Source organism: Triticum aestivum, chromosome 7D (assembly GCF_018294505.1).
Source record: "Triticum aestivum cultivar Chinese Spring chromosome 7D, IWGSC CS RefSeq v2.1, whole genome shotgun sequence".
NCBI lineage: Eukaryota > Viridiplantae > Streptophyta > Magnoliopsida > Poales > Poaceae > Triticum > Triticum aestivum.
Genome location: NC_057814.1, coordinates 149,799,773 through 149,823,162, shown reverse-complemented (window position 1 = coordinate 149,823,162; position 23,390 = coordinate 149,799,773).

The window sequence follows — 23,390 nt, the reverse complement described above, 5'->3', positions numbered from 1 at the left end:
AGCTTCAGTAACATTCTTAGGAAGGAGGAAGGATCACGATAAGTAAACGACTAGGCTATTTAGCACCATAGAGACTAGGATTAGGTGTCCTCCTTTGTAGAGAAGCTAGACTTTCGAGTTAGTTAAGAACTTTTGACACATGGCAATGATGGTCGAAAAGCGCTTGATGGAAACTTGATGGGAGATTGGGGCCGCAACATACACTTTTTCAAAGGAGGAAATCTAGCAATCAGGGGGGATTAGAATATTGAAGGATGTGAGGGGTGAAATTTAATGGAGAGGGTGGAATAAATGGATATAACCGTGGGCTTTTGCAGCGTGACAAGTTAGTGAGGCAGGTGAGTGGTGATGTTGAAAGGACACGGGGATGGAGGAGGGATACCATATTTTTACTGTTAATATAGTCTCCATGGACAGCGGTAAGGAGGACACCAATTTTCCCGGTGGATAGGATATCCTTGAATCCTTGATCCATGCACACAAGAGGGGGGAAACCGCGTGCAACTAAGATCTCCAGGAGGGGGTTCTAGACAATGTAATTATAGGCATTTTGTGAAGTCTAATTTGATGGTGGGGGCTTTGCGAGAATGACATGTTGAATAGATCAGTTAGAAGAAATTTTCAGAAATGCATCTACCCAAGATGAAACATGTTTTGTCACACGGCCGAGGGGGGGGGGGGGGGGGGGGGGGTAGGTGCTTGAGGAGCATGGTAATATGTTGAACAAAGGCTTCATATGGCAGATTTAGAGAGAGATGCAGTGAAAGGAATCAACCATGCTATGCTAGTCAAGTCTCCTTTTTTAGAGAAAGAACAGGGCGCAATTGAAACACTCGCCTTCAATGTTAGTCGAGAAAAGGATAGAAACCATGGAAGAGTGTGAGGTTTATCTGTGTTCCAAAATTTCAGATAAAACCCACCATGGAGGTCCATTCATAAGTGATAGTCAAGTTATAAATAATCAAATTAAAGGAAAATGCAATAGGTCCTCGTAAAATAGAGCAAAGTGGTAAACAATGCATTGTACGGACATATGTCAACTTCGAGTCTTTTGACCACTTGTTTGTCGGTGCTTATCTTTCGGCTACCAAACCCCGAAATGGCGCACCCAAAATCACACGTTATTTCGCCGAGTATTATTTAGTTTACCCCGTACTAAACAATCATGCATATGTGTGGCCTACTGAGCATATGGATTGGCACTGTTGTGGAACTACCAGAAAATAGAGTACCAGCGGGCTGATGTGCTCGATAATCATATCCACATGAATACATTTGTTAAAAAAAATCAAGGCAATATTATGCATAATCATATCCCTCCAATCCTAAAGTTATGGGCACCATCTTCGAAACAAAAACAGTCATCACGTGCAAACAAAATGAAATATAAATAAGGTTATCTGATTGACAAAATACTTGAAGCGCGTCAAACTTGGTATGCATACTGGACTGTAGCACAGACCAACTATTTTTGTACTTACCCCTAAAAAAACTATTTTTGTACTATTGCCGTCATTTTAGCGAACGTGCTTGGCATGCTAACACAAGTTCTTATTCTCGTTTATTTGTACCACTGTAGCCAGCCGGCATTGCAAAAGTACAGGTGAGCGCAACGATAACTTGAGCCGCTATCATTGGGAAGAATAATTGGAACAACTATTCTTTCCAACAAATAGAACAAATAATTGTTGTTGGAGAAATAATGTCGCCTGCTTTTGCCATTCCAGCAGCAGGCGTCCAGTTGTAAATCTGGGGCTAGACTGCCAAAGCTGCGACAGTCCTGGTCCAACGCGGCACTACAGTCTTGGATGATTGGTTCCTCTCACACAGGCAGTCTCAGCATACAGCTTCTCGTAAAGTGCAACCCTATATTTTCCATAGGTATATATATTCTCTCTATTTTCCAATGGAAAAGAGGTGGCCACAACATATGCGATGTGCAGCACAGCAGCAGAAACAAGACCAAAGTTCACCGTATATACTGTGGGACTTTTGTTTAGTAGTAGTGCAACAGTATTTAAGATACACAAACTCAGTGGCATTTCCATTCCTACAGCAATATAGATCAAGTATCAAATCCAAATGTGGGAAACATATCGTATAGGGACTATAGTACTTGTGGGTAGTGTGTGGCAAGAAACATGCATGGAAAAGAAAAGAAAAAATGATAGAAGTATCACTGTTTGGCGCCACATTTGTAGCCCAAGCCATGCATGCTCCACACTGCCCTAAAACGACCATCTTTCCAGCTCCAGTCCCTCTCACCACAGGCCCATGGACGAGCAGATAGATGGCCGCTCTGCGTGCATGCCATGCATGATGCATGCGGAAAGAATTGCGTTTATCATTTATATATCCACAAGAGGCCGCTCCACCGTCAGGATCATCGCCTACTCTCCGGGTGAAACTTCATCGGCCTCTCCTGAAAATGACAGGAGAGGAGGGAGGGAGGCCGCCTTTCTCCTCCTCCTCCTCCTCCTCCTCATTTCCCTTCCGTCCAAGCAGATTTTTGAACAGTGCTGCATGCCGACTACTCCAAGACACCACTACGCGCCGAGAACCGGAAATATTTCTGTTCGTTTGGATCTCGCAAATGACAAACATGGATGTAGTACTGGTGCAATTATTAAGGCGTAGTAGCAGTACTAGTAGTACCCTACTAGTGCATGTCCAAGTCATGGCCAAAGTTGGCCATGCTTTTGCGGTGGTCAATGGGATCTCTGGTAAAGCGGGAGGGAGATCCAGTGGTACATGCATGCTGCATGCAATGCAACCAGCTAGCTAGCTGCCCATGGCACGAGCTGCTAGTACTACCACCTTCTTCTTTGGAATCAAATCTAGATCGCCGGGGTGATGATGATGAGAGGGCCTCTGCCTTTGAGTAGCGGGGTCAACCGTGTAATGATGCAGGTTAGGGCCTCGTGTTAGACGTGGGATGACGTACGTGTGATGGATGGTAGACGGCTGTGTGGAGAGGTCAACAAGGACTGACGCTTTTTTTCCCTTTCGACACTGTCAGGCCACAGTGACGGTAAAGACCACAGGGAAGAAGGCCGTTCGTTTTGACGGTGCACGTTTCGGTCGTCACGCAATCAGATCTTCACGGGACGTGGTACCGAGGGGCCCCGCCATCCTCTCGAGGCCGGCCGAAAAGAGAGAGGGCGCCTTCCCCGGAAAGAATCCTCCCAGTTGTAAGGCCTGAGTTGATCGTGACCGTTCGTTTCTCATCGGGCGACCCGCCGGCGACGTCGACGTGCGCGGGTTTCCGGTGCGACGGTCCATCTCTATCCGTGGGGTTCCGCTTATGAACCACAGGATCGGAGGAGGAGGGGAGACACGGAGAGGGAGGGGCGTACGTACGTGATTGGTCAGTTGTCTGACTGTCTCCTCCTCGCTGCACGGTGGATGAATGGGCCTGCGGGACGTCGAGCTCAGGGTCAGACAGAGAGCCCTGTGGGGAAAAAGGTTATTCCTCCGGCGGTCGATCGGCGATTCGCTCGGCTCGGATCGGATTTCTAGACGGATTTATTCGTGCTTGCGTGTGCAGATTTCCTCGTGGTTTGTGAGTCTCGCTCCAGCTCCAGCTCGGCCCGGCACGATCAGGTAAAACTCAGGTTCGTGAGGTGTATGAACGCGAGCACGGAAGAAGACTGAAGCGCCCGGTTGCAAGGAGTGTGGGTGCATATTTGGGTCCCTGCGACTTATTTCTCCTTCCTCATGTACCGTACTTAACTACTCATAAATCCTAATCATGACGTCCTTGCCTCGATGCCCCTATGTAAGCCGACGATCACCTTGTGATTGCTAGATTAGTTTAAGGATGGCACGTGAATCCCTTAGCAAAATGGCACGTGGATTTCTTCGAGAAAAAGATACTCACATGTGTCGGATCTCGGGTTCCGGCAAAACCCTTAAGATTCAAACTCTGGGGTGTGCGCGAAGTTCTTTCCCTCCTACCGATCCACGCCCTAACTCGCTAAGATCTCACGGGTGAACTAGACGAACTCGCAACACAGAAAGACACGAGATTTATACTGGTTCGGGCCACTGATGTGGTGTAATACCCTACTCCAGTGTGTGGTGGTGGATTGCCTCTTAGGCTGATGATGAATAGTACAAGGGGAAGAACAACCTCCTGAGATTGAGGTGTTCTTGTGCTTGGTGAACTTGTACGGTGAGAGCGCGACTTGATCTCCTCCTCTTACTGTGGTGGCTAGCTCTACTTATATAGGCCCTGATCCTCTCCCTAAATATTGAGCGGGAAGGGACCAACAACGGTGGGCAAATTTGAAAGGGGACAGCTAGTACAAGCTATCCTGACAAAAGCGGTCTTCACGTGCAAAAGGCTCTGGTGATGACGCCGTCTTGGGCTCCATGGTGACCTCCGTCTTGCTGTCCTGCTGGTCTTGGTTTCGTTGCACCAATATGAAAACCTTTGCTTGATGCCTCGGTACTCCGCGCCTGCTTCTGCTTCTTTAGCACCAAAGAGGAAACAAGGACGCTGCGCGCCCTGGCGCCCGCCTGGTGTCGATCGTCATGGCTCACGTCACGAGAGCCTCGTGAGGTTTGCCCCGCCTTGATATCTCCGCTCCTCGTGAGCCTGCCTGGCTAGGCTGCTCCTGAGGAGGTCTTGCGTCGTCCGCCTCGCGAGGCATGGCCCCTCGCGAAGGTCTTGATTGCCTTGTCGATGAAGATGGGCCGTACAGGCCTGCTAGCATAGCCACTTCGTGGGCCGCAGGCAGGCAAGTCTGGGGACCCCCGTTCCCAGAACGCCGACAGTAGCCCCCGGGCCCAAGGTGCGCTCGGGCTGGGCTTCGAGGCGAAGCCAAAGGTCAAGTACGGAGCGCCGCGGGCCTGAAAAGCCTGTGGCCTCGATCGACGCGTGGCGGTTGATTGGACGTGGGCGTCTCCGCTGCCCACGCTGCCTCGGCAACTGTCCGACCTGACAAAAGGCTGGCGCAGACAGTGTTTGCCTTCATTGTTTCTTCCTCGCCTTGCTCCAGATCCCCTTTCTCGCTCCCTGCCACCGGTACCTCCAGATCTGCTCCAATCTTGCTCCGCCTCTGCGACCCATGGCGTCGCGCAAGACCAAGACCTCCTCGGCACCGGCTTGGTATGAGCCAGCTCTTGAAGCGCCCACCATCACGGAAAAGAGCCTCGCCTCCGTGCGCCTGCTGACGGCGGGGGAGAGCAACGAAGGGGGGAAGATGGAGCTCCGGCTTGCCTCCGACGTGCCGGAGCCTGAGGGAAGCACCTTCTTCCCCTTCTTCTCGAGCAGCATCGTCGTCGGGTTGGTTCCCCCCTTCTCCGATTTCTTTTTTGAGGTCCTTGACCACTACGGGTTGCACGCGTTGCACCTCCACCCCAACTCTATCCTCCTCCTGTCCATCTTCGCCTACTACTGTGAGGCGTACCTGGGCGTGATGCCATCCGTGACGCTTCTACGCCACTTCTTCTTCCTTCGCGTCAGCGAGGGACACATCTCCGGGTGCGCCAATTACATCGCATCTGGCAAGGCCAACTCAATCTCGAGCACCGGGAAGAGGGCAGACAATATCCGAGCCAAATGGGTCATGATGGACGCCAAGCGCACCCATCCGCATTTCGCCTTGCCAACGGAGGCGCCCCAGTTTAACAAAGGGTGGCCCTGCGAGAAGCTCACTGATGAGCGGGCGTCGTCTGTGCTGGGGCAGATGCAGGTCGACCTGAAGCCAGGCAACGCGAAGGCGGCGAAGGTCACACGGGCCATGCTCCTGAGGGAATTCTTGATGCTGCGCGTCGCCCCGCTCCAGGCGCGGTCGCGCCCCTTGTGGAAGCTCGGAGATGAAGAAGACAAGACCCGCCTGAGGCCAGGGGCCCTGCTGTTGGGGAATGTAGCAGAAATTCAAAATTTTCCTACGTGTCACCAAGATCAATCTAGGAGATGCTAGCAACGAGAGGGGAGGAGTGCATCTACATACCCTTGTAGATCGCGAGCGGAAGCGTTCAAGAGAACGGGGTTGATGGAGTCGTACTCGTCGTGATCCAAATCACCGATGATCCTAGCGCCGAACGGACGGCACCTCCGCGTTCAACACACGTACGGAGCGGGGAAGTCTCCTCCTTCTTGATCCAGCAAGGGGGGAGGAGAATTTCATGGAGATCCAGCAGCACGACGGCGTGGTGGTGGCAGTAGCGGGATCCCGGCAGGGCTTCGCCAAGCGCAAGCGGGGAGGAAGAGGTGTCACGGGAGGGAGGGAGGCGCCAGGGCTTGGGGTGCTGCTCCCATGCGCCTCCCCACTATATATAGGGGTGGAGGGGGCTGGTTTCTTGCCCACCAAGTCCATTGGGGCGTTGGCAAAGGTGGGGGAAAGAAATCCCATCATTTCCCTTCCCCACCAATTGTTATCCCCCTTTTTTAGGGATCTTGATCTTATCCCTTCGGGATATGATCTTATTCCTTCTAAGGTGGGATCTTGGTGCGCCTTGACCAGGGGTGTGGGGCCTTGCCCCCACTACCCACGTTCATGTGGGTCCCCCATGCAGGTGGGCCCCACTTTGGAACCTTCTAGAACCTTCCCGGTACAATACCGAAAAATCCCGAACATTTTCCGGTGGCCAAAATAGGACTTCCCATATATAAATCTTTACCTCCGGACCATTCCGGAACTCCTCGTGACGTCCGGGATCTCATCCGGGACTCCGAACAACTTTCGGTTAACCGCATACTAATATCTGTACAACTCTAGCGTCACCGAACCTTAAGTGTGTAGACCCTACGGGTTCGGGAGACATGCAGACATGACCGAGACGACTCTCCGGTCAATAACCAACAGTTGGATCTAGATACCCATGTTGGCTCCCACATGTTCCACGATGATCTCATCGGATGAACCACGATGTCGAGGATTCAATCAATCCCGTATACAATTCCCTTTGTCAATCGGTACGTAATTTGCCCGAGATTCGATCGTCGGTATCCCAATACCTTGTTCAATCTCGTTACCGGCAAGTCACTTTACTCGTACCGTAACGCATGATCCCGTGGCTAACTCCTTAGTCACATTGAGCTCATTATGATGATGCATTACCGAGTGGGCCCAGAGATACCTCTCCGTCATACGGAGTGACAAATCCCAGTCTCGATTCATGCCAACCCAACAGACACTTTCGGAGATACCTGTAGTGCACCTTTATAGCCACCCAGTTACGTTGTGACGTTTGGTACACCCAAAGCATTCCTACGGTATCCGAGAGTTGCACAATCTCATGGTCTAAGAAAATGATACTTGACATTAGAAAAGCTCTAGCAAAACGAACTACACGATCTTGTACTATGCTTAGGATTGGGTCTTGTCCATCACATCATTCTCCTAATGATGTGATCCCGTTATCAATGACATCCAATGTCCATGGTCAGGAAACCATAACCATCTATTGATCAACGAGCTAGTCAACTAGAGGCTTACTAGGGACATGTTGTGGTCTATGTATTCACACATGTATTACGGTTTCCAGTTAATACAATTATAGCATGAACAACAGACAATTATCATGAACAAGGAAATACAATAATAACCATTTTATTATTGCCTCTAGGGCATATTTCCAACAGTCTCCCACTTGCACTAGAGTCAATAATCTAGTTCACATCACCATGTGATTAACACTCAAAGTTCACATCGCCATGTGACTAATACCCAAGAGTTTACTAGAGTCAATAATCTAGTTCACATCACCATGTGATTAACACTCAATGAGTTCTAGGGTTTGATCATGTTATGCTTACGAGAGAGGTTTTAGTCAACGGGTCTGCAACATTCAGATCCGTGTGTGCTTTACAAATCTCTATGTCATCTTGTAGATGTAGCTACCACGCGCTACTTGGAGCTATTCCAAATAACTGCTCTACTATACAAATCCGGTTTACTACTCAGAGTCATCCGGATTAGTGTCAAAGTTTGCATCGACGTAACCCTTTACGACGAACCCCCTTTCCACCTCCATAATCGAGAAAATTCCTTAGTCCACTAGATAGATAAGTTCGACCGCTGTCATGTGATCCCTTCCTGGATCACTATTGTACATCTTGACTAACTCATGGCAAGGCACACTTCAGGTGCGGTACACAGCATAGCATATTGTAGCGCCTACGTCTAAAGCATAGGGGACGACCTTCGTCCTTTCTCTTTCTTCTGCCGTGGTCAGATTTTGAGTCTTACTCAATACTCACACCTTGTAACACAGCCAAGAACTCCTTCTTTGCTGATCTATTTTGAACTCCTTCAAAATCTTGTCACGGTATGTATTCATTTGAAAGTACTATTAAGCGTTTTTGATCTATCCTTATAGATCTTGATGCTCAATGTTCAAGTAGCTTAATCCAGGTTTTCCATTAAAAACACTTTTCAAATAACCCTGGATGCTTTCTAGAAATTCTACATCATTTCTGATCAACAATATGTTAACAACATATACTCATCAGAAATTCTATAGTGCTCCCACTCACTTCTTTGGAAATACAAGTTTCTCATAAACTTTGTAAAAACCCAAAATCTTTGATCATCTCATCAAAGCGTACATTCCAACTCCGAGATGCTTACTCCAATCCTTAGAAGGATTGCTGGAGCTTTGCATACTTGTTAGCATCTTTCAGGATGGACAAAACCTTCTGGTTGTATCACATACAACCTTTCCTCAAGAAAATCGTCGAGGAAACAATGTTTTGACATCCTATCTGCAAGATTTCATAAATAATGCAGTAACTGCTAAATATAATTCCAACAGACTCTTAGCATCGCTACGAGTGAGAAAGTCTCATCGCAGTCAACTCCTTGAACTTGCCGGAAAACATCTTAACGACAAGTCGAGCTTTCTTAATGGTGACACTTACCATCATTGTCTGTCTTCCCTTTAAAATCCATCTATACCCAACAGCCTTACGACCATCAAGTAGTTCTTTCAATGTCTATACTTTGTTTTCATACATGGATCCTCTCGGATTTTATGGCCTCGAGCCATTCGTCGGAATCCGGGCCCACCATCGCTTCTCCATAGCTCGTAGGTTCATTGTTGTCTAGCAACATGACTTCCAAGACAGGATTACGTACCACTCTGAAGTAGTACGCATCCTTGTCGTCCTATGAGGTTTGGTAGTGACTTGATCTGAAGTTTCATGATCACTATCATAAGCTTCCACTTCAATTGGTGTAGGTGCCACAAGAACAACTTCCTGTGCCCTGCTACACATTAGTTGAAGTGACGGTTCAATGACCTCATCAAGTCTCCACCATCCTCCCACTCAATTCTTTCGAGAGAAACTTTTCCTCGAGAAACGACCCGTTTCTAGAAACAATCACTTTTGCTTCCAGATCCGAAATAGGAGGTATACCCAACTGTTTTGGATATTCTATGAAGATGCATTTATCCGCTTTGGGTTCGAGCTTATCAGCCTGAAACTTTTTCACATAAGCGTCGCAGCCCCAAACTTTTAAGAAACGACAGCTTAGGTTTCTCTAAACCATAGTTCATACGGTGTCGTCTCAACGGAATTGCGTGGTGCCCTATTTAAAGTGAATGCGGTTGTCTCTAATGCCTAACCCATAAAAGATAGTTGTAATTCGATAAGAGACATCATGGTATGCACCATATCCAATAGGGTGCAGTTATGATGTTCGGGCACACCATCACAATATGGTGTTCCAGGCGGTATTAGTCGTGAAACAATTTCCATAATTTCTTAATTGTGTGCCAAACTCGTAACTCAGATATTCATCTCTATGATCATATCACAGACATTTTATCCTCTTGTCACGACGATCTTCAACTTCACTCTGAAATTACTTGAACCTTTCAATAATTCAGACTTGTGTTTCATCAAGTAAGTATTCTCAGCATCTACTCAAATCATCTATGAAGTAAGAACATAAAGATATCCACTGCGTGCCTCAGCACTCATTGGACTGCACACATCAAATGTATTACTTCCAACAAGTTGCTCTCTTGTTCCATCTTACTGAAAACGCGGCCTTTCAGTCATCTTGCCCATGTGGTATGATTTGCATGTCTCAAGTGATTCAAAATCAAGTGAGTCCAAATGATCCATCTGTATGGACTTTCTTCATGCATATATACTAATAGACATGGTTCTCATGTCTCAATCTTTTCAAAAACGAGTGAGTCCAAAGATCCATCAACATGGAGCTTCTTCATGCGTTTTATACCAATGTGACTCAAGTGGCAGTGCCACAAGTATGTGGTACTATCATTACAATCTTATATCTTTTGGCATGAACATGTGTATCACTACGATCGAGATTCAATAAACCATTCATTTTAGGTGCAAGACCATTGAAGGTATTATTCAAATAGAGAGAGTAACCATTATTCTCCTTTAATGAATAACCGTATTGAGATAAACATAATCCAATCATGTCTATGCTCAACGCAAACACCAAATAATTATTATTCAGGTTTAACCCCAATCTCGATGGTAGAGGGAGCATGCGATGCTTGATCACATCAACCTTGGAAACACTTCCAACACATATCGTCATCTCACCTTTAGCTAGTCTCCGTTTATTCCGCAGCTTTTATTTCGAGTTACTAACACTTAGCAACCGAACCGGTATCTAATACCCAGGTGCTACTAGGAGTACTAGTAAAGTACACATTAATATAATGTATATCCAATATACTTCTGTCGACCTTGCCAGCCTTCTCATCTACGAAGTATCTAGGGTAGTTCTGCTTCAGTGACCGTTCCCCTCATTTCCGAAGCACTTAGTCTCGGGTTTGGGTTCAACCTTGGGTTTCTTCACTAGAGCAGCAACTGATTTGCCGTTTCATGAAGTACCCTTCTTGCCCTTGCCCTTCTAGAAACTAGTGGTTTTACTAACCATCAACAATTGATGCTCCTTCTTGATTTCTACTTTCGCGGTGTCAAACATCACGAGTTGCTCAAGGATCATCATGTCTATCCCTGATATGTTATAGTTCATCACGAAGCTCTAATAGCTTGGTGCAGTGACTATGGAGAACCATCACTATCTCATCTGGAAGATTAACTCCCACTCGATTCAAGTGATTGTAGTACTCAGACAATCTGAGCACATGCTCAACGATTGAGCTTTTCTCCCTTAGCTTGCAGGATTAAGAAACTTGTCAGAGGTCTCATACCTCTTGACGTGGGCATTAGTCTGAAATCCCAATTTCAGTCTTTGGAACATCTCATATGTTCTGCGACGTTTTAAAACCGTCTTTGGTGCCACAATTTTAAACCGTTAGCATCACACACTGAACTATCACGTAGTCATCAAAACGTGTATGTCAGATGTTTCGTAACATCTACAGACGACGCTCGAGGTTCAGCACACCGAGCGGTGCATTAAGGACATAAGCCTTCTGTGCAGCAATGAGGACAATCCTCAGTTTACGGACCCAGTCCGCAAAATTTCTACTATCAACTTTCAACTAAATTTTCTCTAGGAACATATCTTAGTAGAACTAAAGCGTAAGCTACGACATTATTTGCAAAGACCTTTTGACTATGTTCATGATAATTAAGTTCATCTGATTATTTAATGAACTCCCACTTAGATAGACATCCCTCTAGTCATCTAAGTGATACATGATCCGAATCGACTAGGCCGTGTCCGATCATCACGTGAGACGGACTAGTCATCATCGGTGAACATCTCCATGTTGATCGTATCTACTATACGACTCATGTTCGACCTTTCGGTCTCTTGTGTTCCGAGGCCATGTCTGTACATGCTAGGCTCGTCAAGTCAACCTAAGTGTTTTGCTTGTGTTCCGAGGCCATGTCTGTACATGCTAGGCTCGTCAACACCCGTTGTATGCGAACGTTAGAATCTATCACACCCGATCATCACGTGGTGCTTCGAAACAACGAACCTTCGCAACGGTGCACAGTTAGGGGGAACACATCTCTTGAAATTTTAGTGAGGGATCATCTTATTTATGCTACCGTCGTTCTAAGCAAATAAGATGTAAACATGAGAAACATCACATGCAAATCATAAAGTGACATGATATGGCCAATATCATCTTGCGCCTTTTGATCTCCATCTTCGAGGTGCGGCATGATCACCTTCGTCACCGGCATGACACCATGATCTCCATCATCATGATCTCCATCATCGTGTCTTCATGAAGTTGTCTCGCCAACTATTACTTCTACTACTATGGCTAATGGTTAGCAATAAAGTAAAATAATTACATGGCGTTTTTCATTGACACGCAGGTCATACAATAAATTAAGACAACTCCTATGGCTCCTGCCGGTTGTCATACTCATCGACATGCAAGTCGTGATTCCTATTACAAGAACATGATCAATCTCATACATCACATATATCATTTATCACATCCTTTTGGCCATATCACATCACATAGCATACCCTGCAAAAACAAGTTAGATGTCCTCTAATTGTTGTTGCATGTTTTACGTGGTTGCTATGGGTTTCTAGCAAGAACGTTTCTTACCTACACAAAAGCCACAACGGTGATATGCCAATTGCTATTTACCCTTTTCATCGAATCCGATCCGACTAAAGTGGGAGAGACAGACACCCGCTAGCCACCTTATGCATCAAGTGCATGTCAGTCGGTGGAACCTGTCTCACGTAAGAGTACGTGTAAGGTCGGTCCGGGCCGCTTCATCCCACAATGCCGCTGAATCAAGATAATCTAGTAACGGTAAGCAAATTGAACAAATCGTCGCCCACAACTACTTTGTGTTCTACTCGTGCATAGAATCTACGCATAGACCTCGCTCATGATGCCACTGTTTGGTGAACGTAGCAGAAATTCAAAATTTTCCTATGTGTCACCAAGATCAATCTAGGAGATGCTAGCAACGAGAGGGGAGGAGTGCATCTACATACCCTTGTAGATCGCGAGCGGAAGCGTTCAAGAGAACGGGGTTGATGGAGTCGTACTCGTCGTGATCCAAATCACCGATGATCCTAGCGCCGAACGGACGGCACCTCCGCGTTCAACACACGTACGGAGCGGGGACGTCTCCTCCTTATTGATCCAGCAAGGGGGGAGGAGAAGTTGATGGAGATCCAGCAGCACGACGGCGTGGTGGTGGAAGTAGCGGGATCCCGGCAGGGCTTCGCCAAGCGCAAGCGGGGAGGAAGAGGTGTCACGGGAGGGAGGGAGGCGCCAGGGCTTGGGGTGCTGCTCCCATGCGCCTCCCCACTATATATAGGGGTGGAGGGGGCTGGTTTCTTGCCCTTCAAGTCCATTGGGGCGTTGGCAAAGGTGGGGGAAAGAAATCCCATCATTTCCCTTCCCCACCGATTGTTATCCCCCTTTTTTAGGGATCTTGATCTTATCCCTTCGGGATATGATCTTATTCCTTCTAAGGTGGGATCTTGGTGCGCCTTGACCAGGGGTGTGGGGCCTTGCCCCCACTACCCACGTTCATGTGGGTCCCCCATGCAGGTGGGCCCCACTTCAGAACCTTCTAGAACCTTCCCGGTACAATACCGAAAAATCCCGAACATTTTCCGGTGGCCAAAATAGGACTTCCCATATATAAATCTTTACCTCCGGACCATTCCGGAACTCCTCGTGACGTCCGGGATCTCATCCGGGACTCCGAACAAATTTCGGTTAACCGCATACTAATATCTGTACAACTCTAGCGTCACCGAACCTTAAGTGTGTAGACCCTACGGGTTCGGGAGACATGCAGACATGACCGAGACGACTCTCCGGTCAATAACCAACAGCGGGATCTAGATACCCATGTTGGCTCCCACATGTTCCACGATGATCTCATCGGATGAACCACAATGTCGAGGATTCAATCAATCCCGTATACAATTCCCTTTGTCAATCGATACGTTACTTGCCCGAGATTCGATCGTCGGTATCCCAATACCTTGTTCAATCTCGTTACCGGCAAATCACTTAACTCGTATCGTAACGCATGATCCCGTGGCTAACTCCTTAGTCACATTGAGCTCATTATGATGATGCATTACCGAGTGGGCCCAGAGATACCTCTCCGTCATACGGAGTGACAAATCCCAGTCTCGATTCGTGCCAACCCAACAGACACTTTCGGAGATACCTGTAGTGCACCTTTATAGCCACCCAGTTACGTTGTGACGTTTGGTACACCCAAAGCATTCCTACGGTATCCGGGAGTTGCACAATCTCATGGTCTAGGGAAATGATACTTGACATTAGGAAAGCTCTAGCAAACGAACTACACGATCTTGTGCTATGCTTAGGATTGGGTCTTGTCCATCACATCATTCTCCTAATGATGTGATCCCGTTATCAATGACATCCAATGTCCATGGTCAGGAAACCATAACCATCTATTGATCAACGAGCTAGTCAACTAGAGCCTTACTAGGGACATGTTGTGGTCTATGTATTCACACATGTATTACGGTTTCCAGTTAATACAATTATAGCATGAACAACAGACAATTATCATGAACAAGGAAATACAATAATAACCATTTTATTATTGCCTCTAGGGCATATTTCCAACACCTGCCTGGCGACGAACTGGTTGATGTCCTGCGCCTCCTGGTTGGGGACAATCAGGAGTACCCGCCGAGCGCCTTCACTCCTTTGTTCCTCCGCAAGGATTGGGAGCCGCTTGTGCTTTCCAGGCCGACCTTCGACACCCGCGGGCTGGTTCCGCCTGCGCTCTCCGGAGCCCCAGCAGCACCGAAGCCGGTGGAGGTGTCCTCCGACGAGTCCGGCGGGGGGAAGGAAGAGGAGGTGGACTCGGAGAAGACTCTGGAGGAGGTGGGGAGACTCCTCCTTGGAGCAAGGCCGAGATCCTCCGCGCCCTTCCCGACGATGCCGAGGCCGACGCTCGCCAGGAGGAGAGGGAGCAACCTCCCATCCCGACAAGGGGTAGGTCGTCGTTGGTTCCTCGGGATGCCGCCTTCGTCTTGATGCCTCCTGAGGCCGGCTCCGGCCCTTTTGCCGCCGGGGCCCGCGCGCCCACTTCTCAGGCCCCGACACTGTCCGGCTTCAAGCTCCCCAAGAGGAAGGTGGAATACGTCTCAGTGGATGGGTAAGAGCCTTGAGCTTCATCTTGTCCCTGCTTGTACTCGTCATTTCCTGACGTTCACCCTTGGTTGATCAGGCCGGTGCCCTCGGCGAAGAAAAGGAAGGAGGATGCGACGGCCGCGCCTCCCTCCACAGGAAAAGGAGGCAGCAGCAGCACTCGCACTTCCCCAACCCGGTCGCCCTCGCGAGGCCAAGAAGGGCATCGCCGTGTGGAATCAACCCCCATGCCCCCAATGGCTCCGGAGGTGCCGGTGTCTAGCTTGGCTGGAGAGGTCCCGGCTGCTCCGGAACCCGCAGCCTCCCAGGCCTTGGTGACGACGTCGCCTCCTCCCACAGCTGCACCTCCACTCCCAGGTTCTTCTGCTCCTGCTGCTGTTTTGGAACGCGCTCTTTCGGAGATGACCTAGTTGCGGGCAGATCTCCTGAGCGCGGACCCGTGCATGGTGGCCGGGCGTCTGGAGCTGGCCTCTGGCTGGCTTCACTCCGACTTGGCGGTCCGCGCGGTGCTGAGCCAGGCCGCAGCATCTTCCGAGAAGGAGAAGCGGAGTGCCGCGAACGCTGCAGCCGATTGTGAGGCGGCGCTGAAAGACACTAAGGCCGCCCGTGACCACTGCCAAGAGCTGCAGAACGAGTTGCAGAGCCTGCGTGGCACGCACGCTGAAGAAGCGTGCGGCCGCCTGGCAAAGGAGGAGGAGGTGAAGGCCCTAGAAGACGCCGTCAAGAACCGTGACGCTGAGCTGGTGGAGCTGGGGAAGACGCAGGCCGCCGAGCGCATCCGGTTGGAAGAGCTGGAGCGGAAGGCGAAGGCAAGGGAGGCCGATCTTGACGCCAAGGTGCGGGTCCTGGCCGAGGACCGTGTGGCCTTTGCCGACCTCGAGAAGAGATCTCGCAAGGCACTAAAGACGCTCTACGAGCACAGCCTGGAGAAGTCGCTGGCCACCGATGAGGACGGCCCCGCCTGGCTGCTTCCTCTCTTGGTGAAGGCGCTCGAGGAAGTCGTTGATGGTGTCGGTCCCATGGCGGAGGCAGAAGCTCGCGTCCTGTCTTCAGCTGCATTGACTCGCGTCTTCAGCCATCTGTACCTCCGCGACCCCAACGCTTGTCTTGACGAGCTGCTGGAACCCATGGCTGATGATCACAGCGCAGCCGCTGTCGCAGCTGTGCAAGGTCAGGTGGAGGCCCTGCTGAAGAAGTTCCGCGGCTTTGTCTCCGTACCCTTGTCCGGCAATCCTGCGGCTGATGGTGCAGGTGAAGACGACATCACCCACAGAGGAGCACCTTCCGCCGGTGATGGCGGTGTTCAGGGGCGACCTGCGGCTAGTTTCCTGTTTCGTTCCTGTAACATGCATCAGGCCACGTGGAGGCGTTTAGACATTCAGTTGATATTGTGAGGACAATATGTTTTGTAATATTTGCTTCGAGATTTTGCGATTTTCTTCCTATCCGCTTTGTGTTCTGTGTCGGCAGAGCCCAGCCCCGCGCATACCTCGACCGCCATTGGGCCGACCGGAGACCAGGATGGACCAAGGAGTGAGGGGCTACGTGACCAGTTAGGCTCCTGAGTCGCGATGCTCAGGAGTCCCCCTTGACGCACAAACAGCTTACAGGAAGAGGGCGCGAGGATAGATTAATGTTCTACGTCGGCAGAGCCCGGCCCCGCGCATACCTCAACCGCCATTGGGCCGACCGGAGACCAGGACGGACCAAGGAGTGAGGGGCTACGTGACCAGTTAGGCTCCTGAGTCGCGATGCTCAGGAGTCCCCCTTGACGTGCAAACAATTTCCATACCTGCCCTCGCCGAGGCCTCGGGAGGGGCGTGCGACGACCATGTCCGGGTGACCTGTTTGGGCGGCGTGCGCTTGGGCGTGACCCGAGAGCAGCCCCCAGGCCCGGGAGGCCTGGTTGGGTGGCGTACGCTTGGGCGTGACCCGAGCGCAGCCCCCGTGTCCAGCCCCCTCGCGCGACTCTCCCGAGGGGAGGCGTTGCGGTGAGGCCGGACGCTGAGCTCTGGGGCTCCCTGAGGTTGGTACGACCGTGGAGCCGCCCTCAGTTGTTTATCACCAGCGTGGAGCATAGTGCTTCCGCTTGTGCACGGGCATAGCCGCTCCTCGGTAGTGTCGACGGCCAGCACGGAGCATGGTGCTTCCACTTGTGCGTGGGAGGGGGGCCCTCCGGGAGGAGCCCCTGGGGCGTGTACCGCCCCGCCCTGACACGTGGCTTGCACGGCGGGGCTGCGAGGTGTATCTGCGCACTCGTGAGCCAGCGCGGGACTCACGAGGCCCTACCTCAAGGCGGGTTGCGCGTGGTCTTGAGTCTTCGATGGCTGTGTGTTCCTGCGAGACGGTTAGGTGCAAGCGCTCTACGTCCTCAGGTCCCGGCCCTCGAGCGAGCTCAGCCACCGCTGGTATGCCAGGTCACGATGCCGTGGTCAAGGCCAGGGGTGAGGGCTGGAGAGCCAGTAAGAGCTCCTGAGTCGTGATGCTCAGGAGCCCCCCTTTTAACGCGCAAGTGGATTGCATCACAGAGGGGTGGACCCGTGGCGGTGGCAACCGAGTACGCGGTAATCATAGGCAGATTAAGCATGGAAGACAAATCAGCCTGGGTAAATGTAGAAAGATACATGCCACTGGGTTAGGCCCGAGCAGCTTGGGGATGATGCAGCCCGAGGGGCGCCCCCAACAAGGTAAGCTAAAGACATAAGCAAAAGATACACGCCACAGGGACGGACCCACGTGGCCTGGGAATAATGCAGCCCGAGGGGCGCTCCCAGCTAAATGAACTTGGAAAATGTCACCTGGTTCTGTCAACGAAGAAGAGTTGGTGCAGCTGAAGGCGTGCGTCGAAGGAATGGCTCCTCACGAGCCACTGGGGCCCTGAGCCTCGGAGGCTCTGGGGGCTCAGGTGGTTCCTTGAAGACCGTCTCCATCTCTTCCAGGACGGCGTGGTACCTGGCGTCCTGAGCCGCCAGGACACGCAGCATGTTGCGATGATAGGCTGACGCCACGGTCGGCAAGCCGAAGGGCATGCGAACGTAGCTGTGTGGTGGGCCCTCGCAACGGCCCAAACGCGAAGACCAGAAAAGCTCCTGAGATGTGGCCCTGTTGAGCCCTGGGATGTCGATGCAGACACGCAGCCCGGCATCCTCGCCTGGATGGGGAGCTGCGCCTGGTGAGCGGCGGTCGCCGCACATGGCCCTTGCGTCTTGCAGTTCCTGAGTGGTCTTAGTGATGAACTGCTGAGTGGTGGGCACTCCTTGCCCTGTGTTCTCCTGAGGGAAACGTGCCGCGAAGCACGCCTCCAAGTGGTGCCCAAGCACCTCCCTCGTGAGGTTGGCAAGGTCCGAGGCCCTCCAGAAGAGAGCCCCTGAGCCCTGCCCGAGGAGGGCGCCGGGCGCGCCTTCCTATGCGATGGAGGGAGGCGCCCCTGGAGCGGGCGCTGGTCCTGACGAGGCTCCAGCTGCGTCGCCACCCTCCTGAGATCCTGCACGGCGCATCTACTTCTTCTTGGGGATGACCTCCAGAGGGTCCTCACTTCTGCTGTCGGGGTCGTCGATTGCTGCAGCTTGGAAGGCGCGTTCGAGGGAGAACACCGCATCTCTTTCTTCACATGGGACCGTGATAATTCTGCCGCTTCCTGGCATCTTGAGGACGTTGTAGCCGTGGTGGGTGACGGCCATGAACTTCGCCAGGGCTGGATACCCAAGGATGGCGTTGTACCGCAGGCGGATGTGGGCGACGTCGAAGTCGATGAGCTCAGTGCGGTAGTTCTTGCGTTCCCCGAAGGTGACAAGGAGGCGGACCTGCCCAATCGGTGTGGTGGAACCGTCGGTCACCCCTGAGAAAGGCTTGGTAGGCTGAAGTTGCTCGTATGGCACTTGGAGGTTGTCGAATGTGTCGACGGACAGGACATTGAGTCCGGCGCCGCCGTTGATGAGGGTCTTGGTAACTTGCACGTTGCTGATGACTGGGGAACAAAGCATCGGGAGGGTGCCAGCAGTGGCTGCGCACTTGAGCTGATCTGCTGAGTTGAAGGTGATGGCGCACTAGGACCACTTGAGCGGGCGCGTGGCCTCGAGCTTGGGGAGGACCGTGTTCACTTCACGAGCAAACTGTTTGAAGATGTGCTGTGAGGCTGGGGCCTGAGCTCCGCCCAAGATACAGGCGATTGCACGCGGCTCTTGGAAGCCCCCAGCCCCCTCGTCTTTGTGGTGGTCGTCGTTCCTCCTTGGCGGTGGCGGCAGCTAGGGAAGACCGGCATTGCCCTGAGGGCGGTCCTCGCGAGGCTGGTCTCTCCAGGCGCCCTCGCGAGGATGATCCTACCAGCGGTCCTCACGAGGACGGTCACGCCACTCCTGGCATGGGCCATGGTCGTCCCAGCGTCCACCACCACGTCCTCCTCCATGGCCGTAGCCATGGTCGCTGCGTTCGGGGCGTCGACCGAAGCGTCCCTCGCGGATGGCTCTGAGCTCTCGACAGTCATTGGTGTTGTGGGTGTTCAGGTTGTGGAAGGCGCAGAACGGCCGGCTGTTCTTGGATGACTCGGGCTGATCTCTGCCCCGCTTGGTGTCGGGCTCCGCTGCGAGCACGGCCGCTTCCTTGCGCTTCACGTCCTTGGCCTTGGCCTTCTTTTCCTCTGCGCCCGCAGCAAGCAGCTCGAGGAGGTAAAGGCGCCCCTCCTCAGCTCTTGCGCACTTGGTCGCCAGGTTGAACAACTCCTGAGACGTGCACAGCTCCTCGTGGATAGCGAGCTCTTCCTTCATCTTGACGTCACGGACGCCGTCGGAGAACGGGAGATGATGGCCTCGTCCGTGACCTTGGGGATCTTGAGGCGAGTGTTGTTGAAGCGCTGGATGTACTTCTGGAGGGTCTCTCCTGGTTGTTGCTTGATGCGGCGCAGGTCGCCCGCGGCCGGCGGGCGGTCACGGGTGCCCTGGAAGTTGGCGACGAAGCGGTCGCGCATCTCGTCCCAGGAGGAGACCGAGCCGTGCGGCAGGTTCAGGAGCCAAGAGCGGGCACCATCCTTGAGAGCCATAGGGAACCAGTTCGCCCTGACTTTCTCGTCGCCGTTGGCTGCTTCGATGCTCAGCTCGTAGAGCTGCAGGAACTCCGCGGGGTCGCCGGTGCTGTCGTAACGAGGAGGCAGATCCGGCTTGAACTTGCCCGGCCAGGCGACGCTACGTAGCTCGGGGGTGAAGGCGCGGCAGCCAGCCGTGGTTGCCGGGGCTCGCCTCAGAGGTGGAGCCTGGTCTTGATGAGGTCCACGCGCCGCCACCTCAGGCAGCGCGCGGTCTTGACGAGGCGGCGCGGGGAGCGCAGGTGCAGCTTCTCGCGGCCGAGGGATTTCTTGGCAGCTCCTCTCTTCGCGCGCGGGCACCGGGCGTGGCGGATCGCGCAGTGGGGCCGCACACCTTGCGCCAAGGCGCAGTCTTGGGGCAGAGGTGGTGGAGGCGCGCCATGGGCCACGTCGCCCGTGGCTGGCGGAGGGTGAAGCAGAGAGAGGGACAGCGCCGGGGAGCCCCCAGCGGCGCGGACGAGCTCGGCGACGCGGTCGAGCCACTCCTCGTAGAGGTCGTCGACCGAGCGGTAGCGTAGGAGCTCGTTTGCCGCGAGGAGCACGGCCCGTGCATCCATGGGAGCGCGGCGTGCATGAGACGAAGAATCGGCTGGGGTCAGCGACGGAGTGGCGGTGCAGCCGTCCTGCCGCACCTATGGGTGCAGCGAGGACGCTTGCTGCTCGTTCCCCGCTGAACCGGTGGAGGCGTTAGCGGCGGGAGACGGAGAACGACGGGGTGGCCCGCCGACGGGAGCCGTCTGAGCAACGCGGGCGGTGAGGGCAGCCCACGCTTAGCTCGAGCGCGGCGAGCGTCTGCCATGGAGACGACGGAGCGACGGATCGATGACAGGGAAGCTACGACGCACCCCTACCTGGCGCGCCAAATGTGGGATCTTGGGTTCTGGCAAAACCCTTAAGGTTCGAACTCTGGGGTGCGCGCAAAGTTCTTTCCCTCCTACCGATCCACGCCCTAGCTCGCTAAGATCTCACGGGTGAACTAGACGAACTCGCAACACAGAAAGACACGAGATTTATACTGGTTCGGGCCACCGATGTGGTGTAACACCCTACTCCAGTGTGTGGTGGTGAATTGCCTCTTGGGCTGATGATGAATAGTACAAGGGGAATAACAGCCTCCTAAGGTTGAGGTGTTCTTGTGCTTAGTGAACTTGTGCGGTGAGAGCGCGACTTGATCTCCTCCTCTTACTGTGGTGGCTAGCTCTACTTATATAGGCCCTGGTCCTCTCCCCAAATATTGAGCGGGAAGGGAGCCAACAACGGCGGGCAAATTTGAAAGGGGACAGCTAGTACAAGCTATCCTGACAAAAGCGGTCTTCGCCTGCAAAAGGCTCTCGTGATGACGCCGTCTTGGGCTCCATGTGACCTCCGTCTTGCCGTCCTGCTGGTCTTGGTCTCGTTGCACCGATATGGAAACCTTTGCTTGATGCCTCGGTACTCCGCTCCTGCGCCTGCTTCTTTAGCACCAAAGAGGAAACAAGGGCGCTGCACGCCCTAGCGCCCGCCTGGCGCCTGCGTGGTGTCGATCGTCATGGCTCATGTCGCGAGAACCTCGCGAGGTTTGCCCCGCCTTGATATCTCCGCTCCTCGTGAGCCTGCCTGGCTAGGACGCTCCTGAGGAGGTCTTGCGTCGTCCGCCTCGCGAGGCATGGCCCCTCGCGAAGGTCTTGATTCCCTTGTCGATGAAGATGGGCCGTACAGGCCCGCTAGCATAGCCACGCCGTGGGCCGCAGGCAGGCAAGTCTGGGGACCCCCGTTCCAGAACGCCGACAACATGTGACATGGGCCGCATCTTGATCTATTTTTTTCTCTGCTTTCTCCAACATTTTTTTCCTGAAACCACGCAAAAGACTTGTCATTTTCATTACTTAAGAAGAGAGTAAGAATTGCCGATTAATTGTCGGGAAACCAAGCCAAAATCGATATAACCAAACCGACGTAACATAACATGGATGCCATCGGCCAACCTGGCCACATGGAGACCATGGAGTTACAAAGAAGAAAGGCCATCCGTCGAGGAGCCACGAGTGTCATCGTTATCACCGGTTGCCACGCCGAACAAATGACTCCGACTTCGCCATAGAGTACTATCGGCGTTCTGGGAACCAGGGTACACAGACTTGCCTGCCTGCGGCCCATGGCGTGGCTCCCTTGACGGCCTGGTACGACCCATCTACAAAATTGTCAAGACAAGACCCTCGCGAGGGGCCGAGCCTCGCGAGGGGAACGACGCCAAGACCTCCCGAGGGAGCGGCCTCCCCAGGCTGCTCCTGAGGAACGGAAATTCCTATACAGGCACCCAACCTCATGAGGTTGCGGTGATGCAAGCCATGGCGATCAAGGCCAGACGGGCGCCAGCGGGCGCAGAGAAGACAATTTTCTCTTTGGTGCTAAGGAGGCAAGGACAGGTGCGGGTTCCCGAGGAATCAGGCAAAAGTTTCCATTCCAGTGCAACAATACCATGACCACCAGAACGGCAGGACGGATGTCATCACTCAGCCCACCGTGGCATCACGACCAGAAGCTTTGCAGGCGAAGACTACCTTTTGTCAGGATAAGATGTACTACCTGTCCCCTTTCAAATTGGCCACTGTGGGATCCCTTCCCGCCTACGTTTTGGGGGAAGAGGACCGAGGCCACTATAAATATAGGTTAGCCACCACCATAGAGAGGACCAAAACTTCTCGTCTCATTCCCTCACCAGAGCAGACCTCGCGAGGTTGTTCATCCCTTGTACTTGTTCATCCTCAGCCCCTCGTGAGGGAAATCCACCACAAAGCAGGAGTAGGGTCTTACACCGCGAGGTGGCCCGGACCTGGGTAAACTGCCGTGTCCTCCTTCTTCCTTGTTCATCGAGCTAAGCTGTGGGGCGACGAGTTGGTTGGCTGGATAGGTTGAGTTCTTCGCACACGCCCAGAGTTCTAACCTTTCTTGGGTCCGGGGAGCCCTGAATCCAACATTTGGCACGCCAGGTAGGGGCGTGTCGAAGCTCGGCCTCTCCATTGACCACATTCTGCCCTCGCTCCGTCGCACCCATGCCGGAGGCTCCCCGAGCTTTCGCAGAGCATTGGGCCGCTCACACCACCAGGGTGGCGCCCCTCGGGCACGGAGCTCGTCATCACCCCATGCTCCCCGTGGCTAACGATGCTGCCTGCGTCCCCGGCCGGCGGAGGCAGGGCTCGCCGCCTCCCCCTCTCATGCGGCGCCGCAACCGTGTCGTTGCACGGTCCTTTGACCACGCTGCAGCGCCATCCTTGCATGCTCGTCG